The sequence below is a fragment of the Seriola aureovittata genome, chromosome 6 (assembly GCF_021018895.1).
Source record: "Seriola aureovittata isolate HTS-2021-v1 ecotype China chromosome 6, ASM2101889v1, whole genome shotgun sequence".
NCBI lineage: Eukaryota > Metazoa > Chordata > Actinopteri > Carangiformes > Carangidae > Seriola > Seriola aureovittata.
The window spans coordinates 5,849,272-5,859,740 of NC_079369.1; the positions used below are offsets into that span (position 1 = coordinate 5,849,272).

Below are 10,469 nucleotides of genomic sequence, written 5' to 3' on the forward strand. Positions count from 1 at the left end.
CTCTATATGTCAACCCTGTGATAGACTGATGACCTGTTCAGAGTGTACTCTGCCTCCCACCCAATTTCAGCTGGGATTAGCCCCCTGTGACCCTTAGAGGACAAACTGTATAGCTAATGGATGGAAGTATTATTAGACAAAACAAAGTGAAGCAATTCTCCTTATGTAGCTCAGTAACCTTAGATCATGTAGAACTGTTCAGGCCTCTCAGTGCTGTCAGTATTTCTTTTATTTTTTATTTTTCAGCCTTTCAAAATATTGTTGACAGCAGCTGCCCTGATGTGAAAACAACTAACTGCTCACTTTTGCAGGCAGTATTAAGACTGCGGAAGTCATCTTCCAGTGTCAGAAAAATGGTCACAAAAATTGCAACAAGTCTTGATGTGATCACCACAGCTGGACATGTTGTTGGAAGTAAACTTCAGCAAATGACTATTCTAATAAGAAAATTCCTTTTGAAAGGAATGACAGACATTAACTGCTCCTCACAATCACAGATCTGTAACCACAAACTTTTCTTTTTATGATGTTTTTATACAATTGTACACTTAAAATCTGTGACAGAGAGAACGCTCCTCAACCTTCCGTTTTCCTCACAGTAGCTTCTTTGTAAATACTGATTAGATCATTTGTAGATCAACAATAAGAGCATAAATTAGTAAGTGTCTAAAGTGTGTAATTTGCCTTAAGATCTGAAAATGTCTTCTATATTTTCCTTCATCCTAACTCATCCCTCTGCCTTTACTTTAGCTGGATAGAATATTATGCTCTTTTTATCTGTATGTTGGATGTTTTCTTGTTTTGTTTATGTATGTTGTAGAACTAATTGGGATTCTAAATCATTCAACAGAATTCAAAGTTTCATTGATTTTCTGCATGTGATGCCTTTATTTATGCGTTTCAGTGCCATAAATGCATGATAAAAGCTGTAAAAATTCAAAGCAGTATGCGTTGTGGTGCTCCGCCTACAGACCTGAGGGTGTATTTTTGTGTCTTTGGGGTTGCAATGCTGTATTATGTATCCTCTGATGTTAGCAACCACACACAAGCATGCACGCAGACACTGACAAAAAATGTGTTAATTGGAAATCAATCAGAATTCATCCTCCTTGGAAAACAGTGACATTTCCCCACTCTTTGCCAATGATTAGAAACAAATTATGCCAGAGACTTACTGACATTTGGAGAGCAGGCGTCTGTTTGGAGTGGAGAGTAAAGGATCAACAAAGATGTATTTATGCTCTCTGCTGCTGCTGTGTATGCATGTGTGTGTGTGTGTGTGTGTGTGTGTGTGTGTGCATGTGTGTGTGCGCGCGCCTGTGTGCGTGCGTGTGGGTGTACATCCATGTATTTGTCTGACCAAGGGCATACACTACTGTGGGCTGCTCAGCCAGGGGGCCCTGTAGGAATAACTTGATAAGGGAGGCTTATTTACCATAATAATGCATCTCATCTCTGCACATCAAACACTCCTGCCCGGTTTGATAACCCGCTCTTTAATTTAGCACAACTGTTTGATCTAGCTGTGCTGCTGCTGTCCCAGGGCCATTGTCGCGAGCAGTACAACAGTTGGGTAATTGCTGTGTACTTTAGCAGTGTTTCACAAATAGAACAGTTACATAACGTTAGTGCACCTATAAAGCAGAGCTCCATTTGTGGGAGGTTGAAAAGATCTGTGAAAGAGAAACTTCTGATTACTTCACACTCTCCAGCATTTTTGCTCTTTTTCAAACATTGGGCCTCTCTGTCTGTTTTATGAGTAGAAATTGCAATTTGATTTGCTTATTAATGTGCTTATTAATATGTGTCCGAATGTTTACACCACAGGTGTTGAGAGTTGTTAACTTTTGGGTAACTTTTTAATAATAAAATTATTATCATATTCTATGTATTTATATTTTTATTTTTATTCCACTTGTTTACTTCAGCTTTTAATGGGATTGCATTCAAATCAGCCTGGCTTTGTGTGAGCTAACCTACAAGCACCAGCTGCCAGGGTTCGAATCACGAGGGGGATTGGAGGAGAGGGTTATGACCACTTCCGGTTAAGGTTTAGACCACCCCAAAAGAGGTAACCACAACAGTTCGGGAGGGGTTGAAACATATGTGTGTGTGTATATATATATATATATATATACACATATACATACACACATATACATACATATATATATTCTTACTTGTAATTGTAAATATCACAATATATTTCCGATACTTATGCTCAGAAGAATATTGTAATATTACCTCAGACACCCCCAAACTGGACAGTACCATTTCCTAACCTTTACGTTAGCTGAACGTTTCCTCCGCCTCCAATTAGTAGCTTGCGCCGTTAACTCTCTGCACCTGTACGTCATGCAGACATGTTGGTGAATGTAAGTAGCAGCAGCGAACTATCTAGCTTGTTTAATACACATTACTTTCTCACTTTCAGAGTAACTGAATTAGATTGTGTGACGAAGCTACAGATGAACGCCAATGTTAGCTAGTTTCTAACTTTTTGCCGAAGTTACATGCCCTTTGTTTTCTAAAACAAAATTGAAATATCAAGAGCAGTGTGACAATGGAGAGATAGTTGTTGTACAGATACACTTTGACATTAATATATAGTTTATTTTCTCGTTTTAATAGTCTTTTGTTGTTTGGCAGTGGTGGTTTAGTTAGTCTTTTACTTTTTTTTTTTTTTTTTTTTTTTAATTTTTTTGTAATAGAACCCCCACCACCTTTGTTTTCCCTCTGTAATGTAAGAGTTTTACCTGTTTGGGTAATTAGATTTATTCTTAAGTATTTTACTTGATTACAATTTTGAGATACTTGTTCTGTAGTTGACTCTTTCCATTTTATGTTACTTTTTACTTCCACTCTACAACTTTTCAGCTTTTTTGACAGCTTTAGTTACTTAAGTTTTAAAATTTTACACAGTGGATAATGTAACAATATTTTAAAATACAATATATTGTTATAGATTAAATCAGTAGTTTCCAGCTTCTTTGCCTTCTGACATCATACAAAAAGTAGTGTGTTCAGGGTCACATTTCAGATTCATGAGTTAACAGCTGTACCAAATAGTGATTTTTCTTTCTAAACATATCACATGGTTGCATTTCAATTATTGTTCAAATGATGTAATATTGCATTAAAAATCAAAGATTAGAGAAAATCAGCAAAATCTACAAACTGCAGGCATTACATTAAATAAGTCAGATACTGTAAGTTCACTGAAGCACACGCCTACGCTGTACTGTATTTTCACCCTTGAGAAAAACTCGACCCTACCCCCTGATTGTCATCGTATAATTTGGGCTCTGTGCACTGCAGCGTGTGTAAAGAAGACAGAAATAATGATCGAAGTCAGAATTGTAATAAGGGCTTGGAGGTCATGTCTGTGGCTGCAAGTGCAGCTGGGGTCAAAGGAGGGGGCTGTAATACATGGCAGAGCATTACTAACATCTTTTCTCTTTCTGGCGGTTGGAGGATAGTGGAAAAGGTGCAGCACTACAAGTCTTTTGTGCAAATTGTGTTTTCCAGAAAATCTTAATATTTATCCCACATTCCCAACTTTCCCATTCAAGTGAGCTGGAACGTAGTTTCAGACTTTTGAACCCCACTATATAGAGGTAAACAGAACCCGATTAATTTAGTATTACACATTTCCATAAAGTTTGAGGTTTGTTTTTAATTTTATGGTCAGAATTGCAGCGACAGAGGCTGAGAAACCCTGATTTTAGTCCTTAGTATGAGTCAAAAATTCTTGCCTTACAAATATCCACATTTTAAAACCCCATGCCTCCAGTTTAAAGGCCTCTGAGATAAATCTGATGACATCATCAGGGTTATTTTCTCAGACTTGACAGAGCTTCTCCAGCGATACAGAAGACATTTTACAATTGGTAATAGAAAATAAAATATTCTTCAGGCACTCTTAGGCTGGGCAACGAAAATAGTTATTGCATTTTATAATTCGATAATTCCTACTTCTGGTGTGTTGTCTACATTGTACCAGTAATAGTTTTTTTTTTATTTCCACCCTGATGATGACCTTTTGAGATCAAAACTGCTCAGCATTTTAAGCCATTGTGTCCATGTAGAGACTTTTACTGTATAGTAACTTCTCCTTTTCTGTGACCACTTTAGGGAACTTCAAAGGCATCTTAAAATTCCCTCACTCACTGCATGTGAAAGGCTTGGTGAGTGCATTCTTTTTGACATTTTACAGTTGTATTACAGGATGCTGAATACTCATGATGACAAGTAAACTGGCCTTTACTGTGTGTGCAAATTCTGTGGAGTGCCCCTTTTTAAAATGGCCCAAAATCACACCTGAAAATCAGACTCTGCATACTTTTTTGCTGGTCGTAACAAAAATCAGATTTGTACCACAAACAAACTGAATTTAAAGTTTGTGTAAAACATGCGTACAGAGTTGTAAAGGCTTGAATCCAGCTGTTTTGAAGACACAATTTCTGGGCCAGCTGCCAGTCAAAAAAGCCATAAAGTTTGCTATGAACTACATAAAATCAAATTAATTTTGGGGGGTTATATTTCAGATGGAAAGATTAAAACAATGAAATTATTAACTGAAATTCCCTAGCCACTTATTAGACATCCAAAATTTGCTCTGCTTTTGAGGCAGATGAGTCACACTTTCCCCTTAACAAGCTGTTTTAATCACTCTTTTGTTATGTTGCTGTCATCACACACAGCAGAATCTTTGTTCATTGTCTGTGTTCAGTTTAATTGGGATTTGCTGAGTTTCTGCATCGTTTGAGTTAGTCCACTGGATGCTACCCTCAGGTAAGGCAATTAGAATCAGTGCACGGTCTCTCTTTTGTTCAAGGCCCAGCTTCTTCTCAAAGAACGCATTGTGAAGAAAAACATACAGTGGACCTGATCGGAGCGCTGTTTACAAGTTTAATGATCAAACGCTACTGGATTACAAATAACATCTGTTCAGCGTGTTTTAGGAAATCTAAAAACTGAGTCCAACACAGCCAGCATCATTGATCCTATTTTGGGTTTACACAACTACAGGTAAAAGACAAAATGTGTGACTGATGCTATTTCAGCTGTTAACAGATGTAAATGCATGTTTAAGACTTAAAAAGGAAAAGATGTCTGGTGATACTTTTGTTGTTGTTGTTGTCGTTAACATATGTAAATGCTGGCTTACTGAGAACTATTATCACATTTTGTTTTATTTGATCAATGGCATGCGAACACAGGCCTATATTGTCTGAGTTAGAAATAAGTTACTGTCAACACAAGGGAATTGGCGCATTTCTCTCGTGTTTCATCCTTTGTCTACAAGCGATCAGCCCGCCGTGATTGAACCAAACAAATTAAATCTGAGAGGATCTGATGCTTCTCCCAGCCTGTCCGTCTGAATATCTTTGAGCCTAATGAGATCTGGCAGTCGGGCTGTTCCTGTTGTCTCTGTGGAAGTGAAGAAAGTTCGAACTGTCCATAGTGAAGCTAATTTAACAAATCTGACAGCCAGGCTCTCCACACCAACAGCAGTTGACTGTTAGAAGCGGCATGGCATGTAAAGACAGGGACAGGCAGCATCCTTCAGTGCGTTGAATAATGCAGGGAGGCAGCAGTTTCATACCTTTGTTCCATTTCATGAGGAATCGTGAAGATTTCTTTAGATTGCCAAGGCAATGGCGCCCAGAGTGTACTATTCATTTAATCATCTTACGTTTAGAAAAACATATCTGTAATGTTAGCCCTGTATTGTCTGGAAATAATTAAATATGTTTGCTCTCTCTTACTCTCTAATTTCTCCATCTTTAAATTGTGGATACAGTTTCCCCAAAGTGTGGACCATGGCTGGATTAACTCACCATGGAGCTCTGGGACACACACAATTAAACACTTAGGCCCCTATTGGCCCCTTGTTCCTCCTGCCAAAGCAATTACATTAAGATGAGGTAGGGGTCTTCAATATTTAGTTGCTGCCCATCACAAAAGAGATCCATTTTTATTTTAAGTTAAACCATACATACGGATACACAGGCAGTAAAGCATGCAGCATGCTGCACATATTGTACAAACAAGCGTGTCGGCAATGACCCTGTTGGACACAACATTATAACAGCCTAGCACAGCAGCCAAATAACCACATACAATCATACACCTGCAGGAGCACACCCACCTCTGGCATAAAACTTAACATAAAACTGGCTGCATATCTGCACTGTAATTATTTTACTAAACTCTAATTTATTCTCTAGTTGAGCACATCTATACTCTTGCAGCCAGCACCTTTTTTGACATTAAATTCAGAAACATTGTCTTTTGTGACGCTTTTGTGGAAACTGTTAAATTGTGGCTCATCAGTGAGATGCACACCCTGTGCAGTTGTGATGGACAGACAGCAACCAGTGATCCCTCTGTTACTGCATCAACCGTCTCTATGGGGGGGACAGCCTTGTCAGTGCCGCAAGGGTCACCCACTGCAAACACTGAAAGGAATGGTGCACACTGTTCAACATCCAAGGGGAGGATAATGACAATTACTCGGCAAAGACAGATGGATACGTTGAAATGCACAGATACATGGAAAAAAAAAGTGATCCCAAGGAGTGAGGACCCTTTGCTTTTGGTGGTGCTCGGCAAAGTGGCAAAAAGATACCTGGGATCTGTTGCGATCTCTGTTCTAGCAGACATGCTGTTTTCTATGGCAGGAGAAACAATTAGTCAGAGGCGAAATCGGCTTGAAGCTCAAAATGTTATTTTTCCTGAACGCCTATCCAAAACTTGAGTAAAATGCCCAGATATACAGTATCTTTTGAGAGCACTAAAGAAATGTAAGAGTATGAAAATGTAACTTTTCCCCCCCCAAACAATGCTGTTAGGAAATGTCAAAGTATAACTCATGCTTTTTCACGTGGGTTTAAGAAGATTAAGAAATGTTTAAGAAAGTGCAGATGTGCATGTTTAATGTTGTTGGCATTTCATTAGTTGGTATTTTTTATTTTAATCGTATTCATGTTAAAATTATTTACATATTTTATTATCATTTCATCACAGTATTTCTGTAAAATACTGGACTATTTTTTTATACTTATGACCACAAACATTTTTATTTAATTGTAGTCTTAATTTCTTTTGTAATAAATTTGATATTAAAGGCTGGTATAGGTATGTGAGTTGCTGATAAGTGTAATTATCTTTTTTCGGTTAGCCATCCCTAATTGGATCTTAAAAAAAAAATTGACTGCTGTCCATATACCCTTTATATCTTAAGTATTCAAGTATCAAATATTGCTATTTAAGTTTTGGGCCACTGGTGGCAGCAGTGAGCACATAATCAGTTAAGAGGAACAGGTGTGTGTCCGCCATTTTGGTTTCATTTCAGTAGGTAGTGTGTGTCAGCATGGTGAAAGACAGACAAGATTTGGCTTACACTTCACATCTGTTTGGGTAAATTACATTCATTTTGCTTATCTATTACATGTAGAAAATCAGTAGTAGTTATGGTTTTCATTTGGAAAAAATCATCTCAACCTTCAGTTTGTCAGTGTGGCCCAGCTTTTGTATTTGCGTTGGTCTGTGTCAAACACTTGAGCCTCATATCAACTCCAAGCATTTTTTGGCTCTAAGCAATGATCAATAGTTCACTGGGACATTTAATGTTTCACAGTGGATTTCTCATATTGAGAGCCTGATTAAACAAAGTCAATACTGCTTTATCAGAGGTTCAAATGAAAACATTCATCCTGCAGCTGACCTGCATGATAAACTGTACGCTGCTGCAGCAAAAAACACACACACTGAAACTGTAATTTTACTGCAGTTGCTCTGACCTCTGTTGCTCTTACAAAACACCCAATCTCACCACCATCTCTCTCACTCAAGACATGACAAATGGATGTAGTAATTTCTGAAAAGATGACAAGTTTATTGTGTTGAGATCTACAGGCTTCTGAGTGATGAGATGTTTCTTTTTCAAGGAACTGCCTTTCCCCTAATTATCAAGACTTCATCCATTCTAAAATCACCTCTGTGATTTATAAGTTTATAACCTTTTCTGTGAGGCTGTTGTGCTCACTGCACCCTAGAAAACAAAATGGATGAAATTTGATGTTTGTGTTTTAGCGGGGCAAATATGTGCTTTGTTGGCTGAATTAAAACAGTATAGTGGCCATTTAAGACTCACTGAAAGAAGAACGTGGTATAAAACTTTCTTTAATTGTCATCCGGCCTTAAAGGAAAACTATAGTCATTACAACTTGGGTTTTATTTTCATAGCAGTTCTTCTGTTTTTTTTTTTTTTTTTTTTTTTTTATGATAACATTGTACTCATCAGTTTAATTGCTGAGATCTCAGAACATGGCCACATCACTAAAAATAGGTCCAGGTCAGACACTCAGACAGGCTGTAAATAAATCCCCTGGATAATAACGAATAAGAGAAAACTACCAGCGCTACCAGGGAGCTCACATTGGTTCTGCTTCTGAATAAAGTGGCAGGTATTCTGGTGGACCTGTTGACTCGTTTACGTGTATGATCTTTTGTTTGTTTGTGTTGATGTTGCCTCATTCCTAGAGCTCAGCAATTACTCTGGTGAATATAATGTCATCGTAACTGATAGAAGAGATGACCAAAGCCAGAAAACTAAAACCTAAGTGAAGATAATGCAGTTTTCGTAAAGAAGCTGATTTTTCTATACATCTCTCTGTCTCTCTATTAATGTATGTATGATTGTATGTATATGTGTGTGTATATGTGTGTGTGGGGTGCATAGGAGCATCACTGTCAGTACTGTCAACATGCCTCCTCTCCTCTCCATACAGGACAGCCTCATTCACTCCAGATGTGTTGGATTTCCAGGCACTGCCGTCTTTCATCCTGGGTCAACATCACACACACCAATTCTCCCACAGGACCAGATCGGAAAGGTAGAGAATATCCATGTCAACCCTGACACACAAGTCACCTGAGAGGGAGGGCATGGGGGAAGATGGATGGGACGCCAACAGACAGGGAGAGAGAGTCCTCAGAGAGGTATGATAAGAGTAGCGAGGAGACAGGAGCTGATGGGAGCATCAGGGAGAGTGGTATGACGTTTAAAAACAATGAGGATCTTCAATGTGGCAACAAGGTTTATACATGGGGTCAACAGTGAACATTTATCAAAAAAAAAAAAAAAAATCTTTGTTGCCATGTTGTTTGACTAATTTTACATTTATGGTGCAATAAGTCAATGCCTCTCCTCTTCTGTGTTTTAGTGCCTGTGGTAGATGAAAATAAACAAAGCCTAGTTTTTGCCCAGAAATTTGTCAAGGAGATCCTGTGGAACCTGCTACATGTAGAAATGTCTCTTCCCTGAGCTTAACAAAATGCAGGAAGTCCTCCAACCGAAACGACCACATAGATCATTTGTTCTTATACTCAGCAGGTGTACCAGACTTTTGTTGTCATCGGTTCAGTAATAAAAACATGGTTGAAGTCGTGGAATGGGCATGGATTAAAGGAACAACATCGAATATTGAATTCACACAGGAAACAATACAGTAACCTTCATTTTTGTAAAGGAAGTTTTTTGTTATTTTAATTCATCCCCATGAAATCCTGCCCTGTAAGAAAATACAAAAATGTTATACCTCGCCAGGCCTGAAAAAATAATACAATTACTTAAAATATACCTATATTGGAAAGTTCAAGGCTCAGCATCAGAGCCAACCTCTTAATTACCTTTCAATCAATTCTGGACACGTTAAGATTCTGGCAGTAGGCTAAAGAAATATACTTTTGGGCAGTACAAACAAAAACTGTGGGGGAACAAGGAAGTAAATGAATGTTTAATAATAATAGATAAAGTGACACATGCATGTTGCGTAGGCACACTGTTTATGGTAAATCATTAGTTCCACTTGCGACTCCTTTCGGTCAATTCTGTGGCACAGGTGCATATTTAACACAGCTGGCACTGCACTGATTACCGCCATTTCTCTCACTTATATACAGACATATATATATGCACACACACACACATATATATATATATATACATATATATATATATATATGTATGTATGTATGTATGTATGTGTGTATATATATATATATATATACATATATATGTGTGTATGTATGTATGTCAGCTTTTTATTGGATGCAGTATCTTCCAAGGGCTAGATGATAGTGAGGTCCCTGGGGAGGTTAGGGAAAGGCATACATGTAAGCTAGAAAGACAAAGAGCATCAAAGGGAAAGAGGAGAGAAGACAGAGAGAGAGACGAAACATGACAGAGGCAGAGGAGTCATCGTGAGGTGTCTCAGAGCTGTCAATCATGGCAGAAAACTGGATGGCTTGCTCTGAAGCGACCTGCAGAGTGAGAAGTGGAATAGAAATGAGGAGTTACTGCTTCCTGCAGCAAGCTAATGCACTCTGAATCTTTCAAATGAAGTTATTGGATCTAAACAGACTTACAACAGATGTGAGGTTAGTGCAGGTCAGATGAA

The 10,469-nt window shown here is 38.2% G+C and overlaps 1 long non-coding RNA gene across 1 annotated transcript; it reads left to right on the plus strand.

Moving 5' to 3' along the window:
- The first annotated feature begins 2,305 nt into the window (after positions 1–2,305).
- Positions 2,306–9,753, plus strand: LOC130171287 (uncharacterized). The gene is made up of 3 exons (XR_008828120.1): positions 2,306–2,375; positions 4,135–4,187; positions 8,799–9,753. It is a non-coding gene; the product is annotated as an uncharacterized LOC130171287 (long non-coding RNA).
- Positions 9,754–10,469: the final 716 nt, after the last annotated feature.